The 16697-nt window shown below is 35.7% G+C and overlaps 1 protein-coding gene across 3 annotated transcripts in view; it reads right to left on the bottom strand.

Moving 5' to 3' along the window:
- LOC124799319 (E3 SUMO-protein ligase PIAS3) overlaps positions 1 to 16697 on the bottom strand; it is a 290452-nt gene that overhangs the window by 272700 nt on the left and 1055 nt on the right. The gene's annotated exons all lie outside the window — the stretch shown is intronic.

Here is a 16697-nt window from a genome sequence, read left to right as displayed (position 1 = left end):
ACAAATGTTCAAGTTTTATTTCCCTCAAACCTTTAATAATTGGCTTTTTATGAACTTTGAGTGGATCAGAGCATTTAAGACAGAGAGAGAGATTGTACTTCATAAGATATTTGTTCTCATGATACTCACAAACTGATGATACGAAAGAACCTACTCGGAGTAAATTAAATAAAGTTTGTCTATGTCATTACCATGTTATAAGTATTTTTGAAAATGAACCATGAACTGTTTTGTCACACACTTCACTTACTATCTGTCCAATAGAGTACTGTTCATCCGTTTTATTGTGTTATATTATCTTTGAAACAAAAGCACATAAAACATTCTACACTTTCAATGAAGTATGTACATTCACTCTAACAGAGGTTTCTGAACTAACTGACTACAATAATGCCACACCTAGCAAATGTAATGGAAATACGCAGTTCACGTATAGGCTTCTCACTAACTACTTGGCTCCTGGGCAGACTTTTAATTCTGTCCACTAAGCTTCTGTACACACTCGTCTTGAGAACTAAACTCATGCACAAAACTGTAGCCTTCTCAACAAGTAAGAAATTTCAGACGTTTCTTATTTCCCTTTTATCATTTTGAACTTTTAATAATATGCTACTTAACTGAGAATAAACCGAGATGTAAATAGACAATTTTTTAACAAAGAACTCAAGAAAAGCTCTGTTGTTTAACATTTTATTATTTAAAATAAATAATACTAACTAAGGGATGATAGTGTTAATGAAATATAAGTTACAACTAAATTTTGCTACAATGAAACAATAAACCATTTAAATAGGCAATAACCATAACATCAACTGCAGCATAATGTGAGTTACTTCCTCATTTTCAAACATTCATATCTTTGTTCACAGTCAAATATCAATGTTGAAATTTTTACAGTACTTTGCTATCATATAGATGTACAAAAATCAAATTTTTACATTCAGTTCCACCAGAGATAAATAGCCCCAAACTTTGCAAAACAAAGGAAACATTTGTCAGTGTTCTTGCTGCATATAAGGCAGCTAGCTTATGGTATCTAACTAGAGGAAAAACACACTGACAAATCAATAACTGGTTGTTATTTCTGGGTCTAAAAAGCAGATTTTCTAAATTTTCAAAACCAAACTTCGAAGGCAAATTTGGCTGGTTATTTTCAAACATAAGGTATTTAGCATAATACACAATGTTGTTGAGGATACTTTCCTAAAAACAACCATGTCAATTGCAATGTTTTAACTTAACCCGATGCATAGATATTCAATTTAACACTAATGTCTCCAAATCCAAAAACCATCAAGCCCTTATCAATAACGGTGAAAGAATTTTTTTAAAAAAACTGTTTCGAACTTTTCAATTATAGTGTAATCACATATAAAAAATTAAAATATTTACAAAAGGTCAAGAAACAGTCATGTATCACTTCATATGCATTGACCCTATAGTATTAAAAATAAAAATAAATATACAACGATAAGTGGCCCAGTTCTTCAGATGTGAGCAACTGTACAAAGACAGACACAGCTTCCATCATTACCGAAGACACAGAAATGTTGTTGTTGTTTTCAGTCCAGAGACTGGTTTGATGCCGCTCTCCATGCTACTCTATCCTGTGCAAGATTCTTCATCTCCCAGTACTTACTGCAACCTACATCCTTCTGAATCTGCTTAGTGTATTCATCTCTTGGTCTCCCTCTACGATTTTTACCTTCCACGCTGCCCTCCAATGCTAAATTTGTGATCCCTTGATGCCTCAGAACATGTCCTACCAACCGGTCCCTTCTTCTTGTCAAGTTGTGCCACAAACTCCTCTTCTCCCCAATTCTATTCAATACCTCCTCATTAGTTATGTGATCTACCCATCTAATCTTCAGCATTCTTCTGTAGCACCACATTTCAAAAGCTTCTATTCTGTTCTTGTCCAAACTATTTATCGTCCATGTTTCACTTCCATACGTGGCTACACTCCACACAAATACTTTCAGAAACGACTTCCTGACACTTAAATCTATACTTGATGTTAACAAATTTCTCTTCTACAGAAACGCTTTCCTTGCCATTGCCGGTCTACATTTTATATCCTCCCTACTTCGACCATCATCAGTTGTTTTGCTTCCCAAATAGCAAAACTCCTTTACTACTTTAAACGTCATTTCCCAATCTAATTTCCTCAGCATCACCCGACTTAATTCGACTAAATTCCATTATCCTTGTTTTGCTTTTGTTGATGTTCTTCTTATACCCTCCTTTCAAGACACTATCCATTCCATTCAACTGCTCTTCCAAGTCCTTTGCTGTCTGACAGAATTACAATGTCATCGGCGAACCTCAAAGTTTTTATTTCTTCTCCATGGACTTTAATACCTACTCCGAATTATTCTTTTGTTTCCTTTACTGCTTGCTCAATATACAGATTGAATAACATCGGGGACAGACTACAACCCTGTCTCACTCCCTTCCCAACCACTCCTTCCCTTTCATGCCATCTGGTTTCTGCACAAATTGTAAATAGCCTTTCGCTCCCTGTATTTTACCCCTGCCACCTTCAGAATTTGAAAGAGTGTATTCCAGTCAACATTGTCAAAAGCTTTCTCTAAGTCTACAAATGCTAGAAATGTAGGTTTGCCTTTCCTTAACCTATTTTCTAAGATAAGTCATAGGGTCAGTATTGCCTCACGTGTTCCAACATTTCTGCAGAATCCGAACTGATTTTTGCCGAGGTCAGCTTCTACCAGTTTTTCCATTCGTCTGTAAAGAATACGCGTTAGTATTTTGCAGTTGTGACTTATTAAACTGATAGTTCGGTAATTTTCACATCTGTCAACACCTGCTTTCTTTGGGATTGGAATTATTATATTCTTCTTGAAGCCTGAGGGTATTTCGCCTGTTTCATACATCTTGCTCACCAGATGGTAGAGTTTTGTCAGGACTGGCTCTCCCAAGGCCGTCAGTAGTTCCAAAGGAATGTTGTCTACTCCCGGGGCCTTGTTTTGACTTAGGTCTTTCAGTGCTCTGTCAAACTCTTCACGCAGTATCTTACCTCCCATTTCATCTTCTTCTACATCCTCTTCCATTTACATAATATTGTCCTCAAGTACATCGCCCTTGTATAGATCCTCTATATACTCCTTCCACCTTTCTGCTTTCCCTTCATTGCTTAGAACTGGGTTTCCATCTGAGCTCTTGATATTCATACAAGTGGCTCTCTTTTCTCCAAAGGTCTCTTTAATTTTCCTGTAGGCAGTATCTATCTTACCCCTAGTGAGACAAGCCTCTACATCCTTACATTTGTCCTCTAGCCATCCCTGCTTAGCCATTTTGCACTTCCTGCCGATCTCATTTTTGAGACGTTTGTATTCCCTTTTATACCTGCTTCATTTACTGCGTTTTTATATTTTCTCCTTTCATCAATTAAATTCAATTTTTCTTCTGTTACCCAAGGATTTCTACTAGCCCTCGTCTTTTTACCTACTTGATCCTCTGCTGCCTTGTTCCTTTATGCTCTCCCTGAAACTCTGTACAACCTGTGGTTCTTTCAGTTTATCCAGGTCCCATCTCCTTAAATTCCCACCTTCTTGCAGTTTCTTCAGTTTTAATCTACAGTTCATAACCAATAGATTGTGGTCAGAGTCCACATCTGCCCCTGGAAATGTCTTACAATTTAAAACCTGGTTCCTAAATCTCTGTCTTACCATTATATAATCTATCTGATACCTGCTAGTATCTCCAGGATTCTTCCAGGTATACAACCTTCTTTTATGATTCTTGAACCAAGTGTTAGCTATGATTAAGTTGTGCTCTGTGCAAAATTCTACCAGGCAGCTTCCTCTTTCATTTCTCTCCCCCAATCCATATTCACCCACTATATTTCCCTCTCTCCCTTTTCCTACCCTCGAATTCCAGTCACCTATGACTATTAAATTTTCGTCTCCCTTGACTACCTGAATAATTTCTTTTATCTCATCATACATTTCATCAATTTCTTCATCATCTGCAGAGCTAGTTGGCATATAAACTTGTACTACTGTAGTAGGCATGGGCTTTGTGTCTATCTTGGCCACAATAATGCGTTCACTTTGCTGTTGGTAGTAGCTTACCCGCACTCCTATTTTTTTAATTCATTATTAAACTTACTCCTGCATTACTCCTATTTGATTTTGTATTTATAACCCTGTATTCACCTGACCAGAAGTCTTGTTCCTCCTGCCTGCGAATTTCACTAATTCCCACTATATCTAACTTCAACCTATTCATTTCGCTTTTTAAATTTTCTAACCTACCTGCCCGATTAAGGGATCTGACACTCCACGCTCCAATCCATAGAACACCAGTTTTCTTTCTCCTGATAACGACGTCCTCTTGAGCAGTCCCCGCCCGGAGATCCGAATGGGGGACTATTTTACCCAACAGGACGCCATCATCATTTAACCATAAAGTAAAGCTGCATGCCCTCGGGAAAAATTACGGCTGTAGTTTCCCCTTGCTTTCAGCCGTTCGCAGTACCAGCACAGCAAGACCGTTTTGGTTAGTGTTGCAAGGCCAGATCAGTCCATCATCCAGACTGTTGCCCCTGCAACTACTGAAAAGGCTGCTGCCCCTCCCCCTCTTCAGGAACGACACGTTTGTCTGGCATCTCAACAGATACCCCTCCGTTGTGGTTGCACCTATGGTACGGCCATCAGTATTGCTGAGGCACGCAAGCCTCCCCACCAACGGCAAGGTCCATGGTTCATGGTGGTAGAAAAACAAATAAAAAAAACTACTCCAGCAACTGGAGGCACAGCCCATATCAATTCAGGCAGGTCAAGAAACAATCTTACCTTCACAGTCTCAGGTGTTACTGAATTTAACATGTGTTAAAATAAAGGAATAAGTAAGGAACACGTAATTTTTTTAAATTTTTTTGTTGTTGTTGTTGTTTTGTTTTCTCCAAACAAAATTTCTGCTCCGAGATACAGCCTCCGCAGATGAGACTGGGCATACAATTTTTAAGATGCAAATTTTGGAAAAAATTATAAAATGCCGTATCTCTGGGGCAGTTCTAGATATTTTGTTGGTTTTTTTATTTGAAAGATAAGTTAATTGCTTAATGATGACCAAGAAATCTTCCTTTTGGACTTATAAGTCAAAATTCTTTTACTATAGTATTCTGAACATTTTAAAATAATGTATGGAAACAATTTTTTTTAAAATAATGCCAATCTATAAAATTTTGATTTTTTTTCTGTTGATTAGTGCCATACATTCCCTGAGAAAGAGAGCTTCCACTTTTAGGTTGAAGAGTTTTTATAAACAACTGAAATTTTTGCCATACATAAAACCTGTTTTATTACCACTTTATCACGTAACAGGCTCATAAAAAGTCAAAACCTATCCTTATTTAATATAATTTTAATTAAAAAAAAAATCGAGTATCAGATTCATTTTTCAAGCATTTTAAATGTTCCAAAATGTATGTGAAAGGTCCAAAGACTTTAAGGTTTCAATTTATACAACTTCTGTGCACTCTGTATTGTACTGAAATTGGCCAGTCAATGATCTAAAAATGTGTTCAACTGCCGAGTTATGCCTTCCTGTTGAACCAATAGGAACTGGAGCGCTTACTATCTTCAAAACATTGTGAATGGGAAGTGAGCACTGACGATGTTGCTGGCCTTCAGCTGGAAACCTGTATCCAGCAGCTTGTCCATCTCTGCAATCTACCAGTCATAGTCACACACACGCCACAAATATCCCCCTTCTCAGGTTGTGAATCTGAATATTACCCTGCCGTTTCTGAGATGTTGGCCGAATGAATGAAATTTCTTCTTTCTTACTCTTTAAAGTGCTTGCAATACGATTTCGCCCATCACTTTGAGTCTAAAAATGTGTCTTCTAAATTCCTTTTGCAGGACTAGTTTGTTTGGACCATTCTTCATTTTGCTGTTCACAGAATTCTCAGATTTCCTCTTTGGACAAAAGAACGAGGGCTGTGGATGTGTAAGATTTCACAACTCTCGTGAAATTCTCAGCATTCTGAATCACGCCTGTATTTGGTCTGGAATAATTACGTTTTGTAGCATGATACTTCAGCAGGGCTCCTACACCATCACAAGGCCCCTTCCCGTGACCAGTAGCACTGTATACCCAGTCAGTTGGAACAAGCAACTTACTCAATTCAAATAGCTGGTAACAGGTTTTAAAATGTCTAGGAGCACCATCAGAAATAATGATGATGATCTTCTCTGCCCCTGTTTGCAGTTGAATTTTGTGCATTGCTAGCAAAGCATGTGCTGAGTCATGTCCTGTGTCCTCACTTATAACAGCAACACTTGTGGTCTTGTTTTGAAAATACGTCACTCTCGTAAAAAATTGAAACCTGATCATTACTCCAATGATACCCTTGTACTTCTTATGGGAGAATTACAGACCAGTTCTCAGCAAAATCACAGTGAAGCACTAAAGATAGTTCTTCAGCCTGTACACACCCTTTCATGTCTGCAATGTGTTGTTGGAATTTCTTCAGATGCTGGTGTGTTACTGCTTTCATTAACCATTTACCAAGTTCATCAATGCAACTGTCAAAGCCGACAGTTTACTTAATTTGTTTATTTTCCTTCCACGTTACATATTTAATTTCTGCAGAGTTATCTGCTAGATATTCCATGCCAATTGTCTGTCAAGACAGTCCTCTCTTTCCAGTGTAGTCACCACGTTCTTGAAACAAACTAGTCTCTCACTTTACGTCGCAGACTAAAATTATTTTCACACGCCCAACCAAGATGTCACATGCTCCAGTAAGTTCTTCAAAGTTACCACACTAAGTTCGAAATTCGCGCACTACACACAGACAGACATCTCAAGGTGGGTGTGGAACTATTCACTTGGGTCATAGTGCATAAAACTTTGATCTTTCAGTATGTGAAGCTGTATAGTTGCTCTTATAAATTGAAAAGTTTCTTTAATACTGCGAGTCATGTACCTCTTCACTTTCACAACTTTTTGACCTTCAACTGTTTCAGTTATAGTGTCTTTTTTGTTGGCACTCTGGCGAAAACAGTCCCATTTATCTTCCAGATAAAATGAATGCACTATTTGAACTTGAGCTGCTTCTACAGGATGATCATAATAGGAATCTGGTCTCCCAAAGACTCCTTTTACAGACCTCACATTTCTTGATTTGTCTACCATGTTCTTTGATACTGATGGAACGTGGTTCAAAATTGTTGTCTTTGAAAATGTCTCTGGAATAATAGTTAGAACTTGCACCTTGTCACTGTAGGATGCACAATATTCAACAGCTGAATTGATATTTGTGAAAAATTCCTGGCAAGAGGTGCAAGAGTGCTTTGGTTAATTTTCTTCTGAAGATGGAATTTCTACTTTGGAGAGTGTTGTCAGTTTTGCTGGTATTCACATCCACAGCTTTAGTAATCTCTCTGCACTTTTGTTGATGCATAGAGCTTATGACTCATCTTCACTGACCACAGTTTCTTAACAGAACTAAAACCTGCCTCTGTAATTGACTGATTCAGGATATTTAATTCTTCCTCTATTGATACAAAATCTGCATCATCTGCACCATGGGAAGGCTTCACCTTGTTCCGATACAATCATTGTTGTTATCCTGTCAAAACATTTAGAACACAAAAAGTCATCACTGAATAAATCTTCACTTTGAAACAGAGTCTTCACATGACAACACTTATTCCCAACCTGAAAAAAGTCTGTTTTTCTTGTTTGTCTTACATATCACTCTTTTATGGATATGCAAATAGCGAGCACACTTCACTCTCCTGTGGCCCCAGTCAGAAGACATTTCAAACAGCCCTTTTCACAAAACACACTGCAACTGTGTCAACAGGCAAATTACTCATGAAAGCACAGAACTCACTGAACGTCTCAGATTTCTTAGAAGCCTCTTCAGCAAACAAATTAGCACTGAACAATTACAATACAGACACCTGTAATGAACATCCACAGCAAAGAAACTGACAAGAATCTATAACAAAGTGTAAGAAATATCTGCAACAACAAAATTAGTAAGAAACAACGTCAGTGAAGACATACGCTACCCTATTTTTTTTAAAATTTAGAACTAAAACCTGTCCGACTTAAAAGTAGGAGCTCTCCTTTACAGAGAATATAGTACTACATTTCTGAAAATAATCTGTAAATTATAAAAAAATTCAAAAGTTAACAATAAAAGAACTTTGACAGATATATCCAAACAGAGGATACCATTGTAATCATAAAGCAATTATCTTTCAAATTAAAAAACCCTCTCACAAAATATCTGCAACTCCTACAGAGATCCAGCATTTTAAATTTTTTTCCAAAATTCGCAACTTCAAAATGGTGTTCGTAGTGTCATCTTCGGAGGGCTGTATCTCAGGCCAGGAATTTTTTTGGAGAAAACAAAAAAAACATGTGTTTCTTTCTTATTGCTGAATTTTAACATATGCTAAATTCAATAACATTCAAAACTATGGAGGTAACCCCCCTGCCCGAAGTGATACGGATTATCCCTGGGGATCAATTTTATGAATCTTTCAGCTGACAAAACACACTCATGATAACACGTGAAATGTCCTTTAATCACAGATATAATATCTTTTGGAAATGCTTGTGTATGTACACAGAAGCACATATAAAGCCACTTCCAGGTAATGTACACCTTAACAGAAGAGTAATACTTACTCATCAGGACAAATGCACATATAAATAGTTTAAGTTTTAAGAGACACAATGCACACTGTGTTGCTACTGTTGTTTAAAATTTGGGACATTTTCTTTCTCAAAGTGAAATTTCAAATTCATATACATATCAGATCACATGATCTGCAAAACAGTAAGAGTCCACAGCTCAGTCTCTTCAATTCTAATACACACCATGTTTCCTCAAGTTTAATTTCCGATAAAATTTCATTCAGTGTAAAAAATATGGGGTTATACCATGATTAACAGATCACAGAAAGCAAAGGGTCTTTCTCCTGTCTCCCCAAATCCCCCTCGAAGGCCAGATACTGAAAAAATAAGTCACCAACATTACTTCCTCAGCCACGATGACTCAACTTTTATCCAGATGACAGTTTGTATGTGTGTCTAAATTCCAGATTTTAATCTCCGGTTGTGTTAAAAATGCTGCGAAAGATGTTTTTAAGAGACAATAAAGTTTCATTTGTTCCTAAAAAAGCTGACAGCATGCTTTCAGAGACAGACTGCCATCCTTCTGCTAAAAACAGTGCACAATATGTTGATCACTGTATCAATGTTTGTTGTGTACTTCCTGTGTAGCAGCAGTGTGTGCTCTACATTATACACTTAGAAATCATAAGATACATATTTGAAACAGAGCACCTGCTTTTTTTAAGCACAGATTGGACCAAAAAATTAAATACATGCACCTAAGTATCATATGCCAGATACAGTCTGCATACTCACACCACAACAATGACTTTTCCTTGGAAAAAAAAGTCATACAAGTGCAGAAAGAATAGACAATATAAATCTGACAACTCCTCCAATTCCACGGAAGAATTTCTATTATTGTAATGTGTAAAAGATGGTGGGTAGGAATGATAGCTCACACCTGTAAATCTTTTTTTTTCTTTTTGTAAAAAAGAAAAACTTTCTGCCACCGCTAACTGGTTAACAGTGGTACAAAGCAACAATGCTGCATAAGTACAGAAGCAATGAATCCTTTAGGTACATTGTTAAGAAGTTAGAACCACCATAATTTCTGCCTGTCAGAGAACAGGACAAATTGATAATAGCAAACCTGGCAACCAAAATGTGCAGTACAAAGCTTTGTTTCATGATGTAGCTGGGTCATTCCATGTCAAGTCACCCAGGCCTTGACACCAACCATGTCAGATTTTGATGAAACTTGGTACAATTACTTCTTTTATCATCCTGAAAGCACTTGTAAAATTTTTTTGCTCTTTCTCTGATAGTTTTTTTTAATAAATTTTTAAAGTTTTTAGATTTGGCGTTGTTTCAGCAGTCGGAAACCTTAACTTAAACGTGTCCTCACAACTAAAAAAATTTGTATATTAAAGAATACTCAAGATATCAGTATGAAATTTTGGAATAAGTTTGTGTATTATATCTAAATGTTAAAAAAAATTACCATAAAGATATATTAAAACCTTTCAAATGAATAAAAATTTAAAAGTTTTTTTTTAGCTAACGGATGTTCAGTTTTACAAAAACTGCAATATCTGGAGTCTCAGACCTGACAGAAAGCTCAAATTTGTTTTAAAATACTCTTAATTGTATAGGCTATTAGATAAAAGAATAATTATGTTGGCTTTTTAACCTGTTTAATAGTTATCTAATTTTTAAAATAATATTAATTATATTTTAAAAATAAAAAGTACCAAGTGACTTAGACACCGAAAATAAGTTTTTGTCTTCTTCAAGTAACAATGTACGCTTGGATTTTGTTTTGTTACTCCTGTGTTTTGAAGTAAAAAATTATTACAGTGTTAAATAGTGCTTGGATAGTATTTTATTAAGTTTATTCGAACTCTCAGTAAGTACTGTTACTTGGTTTACAGAGATTCTTTTCCAATATCCTATAAAAGTAACCAGAACAGTAATCAGACTAAAAGTGAAATCAGTATGTCAGATATTCAAACCTGTAGCGTAGGGTTATTTAAAAAATCTGACTGTTTCCAAACAACCTACACACCTTCAAAAAAGTTACAGCCGGTATCTGAATTGAGCGAGGAAGAAAAAGATTTGATCCACTTACGATCTGGAATTAATCTGTGTGAATTTAAGAATATATGTTCATACCACAGCTACTACTTTTTAAAAGTTTTTGAAAAGTATCAAACAACATGTGTAGACCCACTAAAAAACACAAAAAGCCCATCAAAAAATCATTGAGAAGTGTAGGCTTGGATCTTTCTAAACAATTACTGACAAAAAATATTAGCATAAAACCTGGACAAAAGTTTTGCTCAACATGCCGTAACTTTTGTGAGGAAAAATTAAGAGTTGAAGTCAATGAAAGTGAAACAGATGAAGTCATGGTTGAATTAGAATCACAGGAATCCAGAAATGAATCCCTCGTACAAACAAACATTGCTCTTGATAATTTAGGTTTAACACCGATAGAGCTTCATGGCTTGTCAGAACAAAGTAAAGGGTCTTATTTTAAAAGGAAGGTTAGCAGTATTGAAAAGACTGCAAAAAAGGCGATTTCAAAAGCATTAAATTATGATGCACGAAGTTCTAATGATGTCTAAGAAGATACAAGTGTGGTTGAGAAAGCAAAGGATTTTGATGTAATGATTTCTCTTATGAAAGAGAAGATTTCATCTGTTGGGAGGTCTAGAAAAATCCAGATTCTGACCTTGGCTCCAGATGCATGGAGTCAAAATAAAGTGATGAAAGAATTTAATGTAAGTGAGTACATGGTGCGACAAGCTAGAAAGCTAAAATCTGAAAAGGGTATTCTGGAAACTCCTGGTCCAAAATAAGATAAAACTCTTTCTGAAAATACAGTAAGACTTGTAACAGATTTTTATGAAAAGGATGAAAGTTCCAGGGTACTACCTGGAACAAAAGACAAAGTAAGTGTTCAAAAAAAATGTGTACATGCAAAAAAGACTCATTTTGTGTAACTTGAGAGAACTCTATTATTCTTTCAAATGGGAGAATCCTGAGGTGGAAGTAGGCTTTTCAAAATTTTGTTACTTGAGACCTAAATGGTGTATCCTTGCTGGTGCTGCACGCACACACACAGTATGTGTATGCAGTATCCACCAGAATGTTAAACTATTATTGGATGCTAATCTTATAAAGACCTAATTAAGATGCTTGTGTGCAACACGGAAAACCAAAACTGCATGCTACGTCATTGTGACAGCTGTACTGCAAATACTGCACTAACTGAGTACTTATCTGAAATACTAAGTGAAGATTATGATTTAGAAGAAGAAATTGTAATCAGTCAGTGGGTTAACACAGACCGGGCAGAAATGATCAAACAGTCTATCAGTGTTGAAGACTATATTTCTTTATTGGTTAGGTCATTGGAAAAGCTCACCCCGCACTCGTTTATAGCAAAATCCCAATCAGCAGCCTTTAAAAGATTGAAAGAAGACCCACCACCCAAAACAGCAATTATTGTGATGGGTTTCAGTGAAAATTATTCCTTTGTTATACAAAATGAGATCCAAAGTTACCACTGGAATAGAGGTGGTTGTACTCTACACCCAGTTGGAGTTTTTCTAAGAAATGAGGAAAACAATGTTTTTGTTTCCAACCACTGTTTTATTAGTGATGACCAAGAACATGACACTGGTTTTGTTAACTTTGTACAAAAAGAAATTACAAAGTGGCTGTCATTACACCATACTGACAATGACTCAGTTCACTACTTTACAGATGGTTGTGCTGGGCAGTACAAAAATAGAAACAGTTTTAAAAATTTGACTGAACACTTGAGAGACTTTAATTTGAAGGCCCAACACACTTTTTTTGCAACAAGTCATGGGAAGTCAATTTGTGATGGCCTAGGAGGAACTATTAAAAGAATTTTAAGGAAAGCTAGTCTACAGCTTTCAGACAAAGAACAAATAATGACAGTAATCGATGTGTGTTCATTTTCACTTTATTGACAAAAAAGAAGCTTATTTGCTACGGTTAAAACTAGAAAAACGTTTTTCCGCAACCTGAACCATTCCTGGAACAAGAAGTTTTCATAACTTCAAACCACTTCCAACAAAAAACCTTGAAATTAGAAGGACTGCAGATAGTGTAAAACCCTCCTTACTCTTTTCTTTCCATTCTTCTTCTGATTGGGTTCGTGTTGAACCATCCATAAATTGCTATGTGGCTGCAAATTATGATGGTAACTGGTACTTTGGACTGGTAAAAACAATATTCAATGATGAAGAAGATGCAGAAATTCTATTTCTACATCGTTCAGGACCCGCTGCATCATTTTATTGGCCTGAAAGAGAAGATTCCTGCATAGTGCCTATGGAGCACATAGTCTGTGTAGTAGACGCACCTCAATCAAGCAGCACTGGAAGAATGTATTACTTCAATAAAGACTGTATCAAAAGAACTGAAAGCTCTTGGATCAAGTGGAAAAACATGTTGAATCAGCATTAATGTTTATTAAAAAGACAAAATTACTCAAAAAATTTAATGTTTCAAGCAATCAGTTGGGTTATACATAAGTGTCATAAGTACACTATCTTTGTACATAATTCTAATGTAATCTACCATAATTAATAAACATGTTAAAAAGCCATCATTATTTTTGTTTTATCAAGTAGCCTATATGTTTAAGAGTAAATTAAAACAAATTTGAGCATTCTATCAGGTCTGAGACTCTAGATATTGCAATTCTTATAAAACAAAACATCCGTTAAAAAAAAGAAAAGAAAAAAATACATATATATATATTTTTTTTCATGGAAAATAATATATTTTAATAGTATCATTTTTATCTTCAAATATGTATAATAAATAAACTTGCTGCAAAAATTCATGATGTTATCTAGAAGAGGTTTTAAGATAAGCAATTTTAAAGTTTTGAATACAAATTAAATTTACCATTTCGGAAGGTTCGGAAAACGCAAAACATAAAAACTTAAAAAATTTATAAAAAAACTATAAGAGATACAGCAAAAAAATTTTGCAGGTGTTGTCAGGATAGTATTGGAACAATTTGAGCCAAATTTCATGAAAATCTAAGGAGGTGGGTGTAAAATTTATTTTTTATTGGGTGATTTGATGTGGAATGACCCAGCTGTGCTGTGTGACATTTGGAAATTGTGTTATGTTGTCTGGGGAGCTGTAAGTGAGTGATGTTAGTGATTCGTAGACTTAGTGCTTATGTCACTTCGGATTTTTTCCCCTTCTTGTTAGTGTGTTATTAGCTACTCATTTGATTTCCGTTTTGGAATTATTAGTTCTCTGTATCGTTAATGTTTGAAAACAATCTCATTTTTAGTGTGTTGCTAGTTATGGATACTACTATGAAATTTATGAGTTATTGTTTAGCTGACACTGTGGGTGGCAGCATGCCTATTACAACTAAATTTCTGCACTTATAAAGCCTTTGTGGTAGAATACTTAAAAAGTCTCAACAGAGCAATGAATTAATAAAACTGACCAAAGTAGTTGTGCCCACTTATGAATGTTATTTTTGTTTTATTATATATTTATTTGGGTACTGTGTTAGGGACAGGTAATAGCTGGGGGGGGGGGGGGGGCTTCAATTAGAAGGAAATGAGTTTCATTAATGGCATTTTTTTAGTGCACACAATTAATTGTCTTTTGAGATGTAAGGCTTTGAAATGGTTTCTTATCATTTTTTGGAGTGGGTTATTTGTTGAAGTTCAGAATTATTACTTTATTTTGGTGAATATCATTGCTTTTGTTGTTATTTTGGTTCACTTAGGTTTTAAATATTAACAGCATCTTCAAGTTGTGTTCACACACACTGTTTTTTTGTTACAGTGGAAGTTGGTTGAGCTATACAGATCAAGAGAAATTTTCAATACCAGATTTTTTGGGACTTTGCTACCTGTCAGGTTTTTGCGTAAGTGATTGTTTTGCTATATGCTCACTACAAGGAATGTCATTCTGTTCACTTGCCCCCGACCAAAAACCCCTAATTCCGAGAAGCTGTCCCGTTAGAATGATATCCTTTGTTGAATTAACTGCACATAAGTGATGCGATACTGTTTTTCTTCGTGTTTTTATTGTTTGATGTCATGGTCATCATGCTGTGCAAATGCAAATTGGTGGTGTCCATTGTTGATGTCAGGGGTCAAAGCTGACAGCTGGTATTGCATCAGTATTCCCTACTCATATGAGGAAACTACTACACAGCATCTGGAATTCCAAAAGCTTCTGTTACAATAACAATGGAACAGTGAGAATACCCATGTCTACAAAGTTTAAACTCCTTATGTATTTTTTATGAATGCCAACTTACACAAATTTTACACCAGGCCTAATGATGTACAATGATCATTTCGTATTACTCATCTGGGCCATACAACTAAATAGAAACAAATTTCAAGTTTTATTAAACTTTAAATTCTTCTGTGCCATTATCTTGCCTACCGGCTGGAACTTAAATTGGCTGGTTGGTGGGGAAAATGTTGTGTTTTATTTAAAATCCTTTACCACAGGAGTTAAGTAAACAAACATACCAAAAGTTTCAAAGTGCAATGAATAAGATTCAGATCTGTGTGGTTTACTTTGAAATAATCTTCGAACTGTCCTACATCAGAGTTCTTTTATAGCTATTTTCTGTAAGCAGAATTCTCTCAATTAAATGCCTTGCAAAATGAGGTATTTACTTACTAGCTATGTGTCCACGTGAAAATGAAACTTTGTGTATGTTTTGAATCTTTCTTGAAACCAAATCTGAAGTACAGGCTTTGTTTCTTTCACATTTTAAGACTCTGCACATTATTTTGAAATGTGCTTCTTTTGGTCCAATATATTTCTCTTTGTGAGCTTACTGGTTCAAGTTGATTTTTGTGCTGATGACCTTATATCATGCTACCAAACAAAATAACAGCAGCAGCATGTGAGTGTGTATAACAAATTGTCTACAGATTACATTCAGCCAAGGTAAAGAAAGTTGCAATTTGTACATTTTGACACGTTCTCACTACTAACAGGAATCAAGTACCCCTGCATAATATAGGCCTACTACTTATTTACATGAAAATGAACCTTAAGATCATACACAGGAATATTCACCAACCTTCAGAGAAAATTGTGTTTAAAAGCAGATATTCAGCGAAACACACAAACACCATGCCTAGTTAAGCACTCTAATATATCAAACCAACAATTGGATTAATGAAAGCTTCGCATTTATGAGGATTGTAGGTTAAACTGAATGTACTTAAATGTTGCCACAAATCGGTAAAAGCTTTGCAGGAGCAGCTTTTTCTGCCTATTGGTTGAATTCTTGATAAGATGAAAAGCAACAACCTAACACAATTATTAACATTTTTAAGCACAAGCTTAGTAAAAACAAATGGAGTAATAATAAAGCAACCATCAAATCAAAAGACTGGTTCAAACATCACACCCCTCTTGCCATTCTCTCAGCTGAGAAATAGTCCAGAGAGTCATAACTAGAGCTACAGTTAAATATGGAAGTCAAAGTATGGTATTATTCACATACATAAAACAATGCCAGAGTTTAATGACCATTGACAGGATCAACTGCAGTTCAAAAAAAATGTCAACCAGCTCTTATCTGTGGCATCAAAGCCACGTGTACATGTCAGTCTCTGCACACACATTAACAATAATAACAGAAGAACATGTACTCATTTACCATATAATTAAGGTGTTAAGCAGTTGACAGGTTCCAGCCATCGGCATCCGTTTTCTCCATCCCTATCATGCACAAATTTGCTAGTTTGTTCCCTTTGAAGAAACTCGGGAACTATTTCTATCTTTGTTTTGACCACTTAACACCCAAACCATATGGTGAGTGGTTATTAATACCATTATTCTTTCAGGCAAAAATGTATAGTACTACATTACACACTAAGTTGCACCAAAGATTGTTTTAAATTCAATTTCCTGACTCGTTCTACAGCTCCATAGCTATTTACCATCCTGGTTATGTACACAAATCCGTGAGAGACTGAACATATTATTTCTGCAGCACAGAAAGAGAGAACAGTTGTGGCCTTCAGTGCATGAACCATGAT

The sequence above is a fragment of the Schistocerca piceifrons genome, chromosome 5, assembly GCF_021461385.2.
Source record: "Schistocerca piceifrons isolate TAMUIC-IGC-003096 chromosome 5, iqSchPice1.1, whole genome shotgun sequence".
NCBI lineage: Eukaryota > Metazoa > Arthropoda > Insecta > Orthoptera > Acrididae > Schistocerca > Schistocerca piceifrons.
The sequence above is the reverse complement of the archived record's forward strand: the minus strand, read 5'-3'. Positions and strand labels throughout refer to the sequence as shown.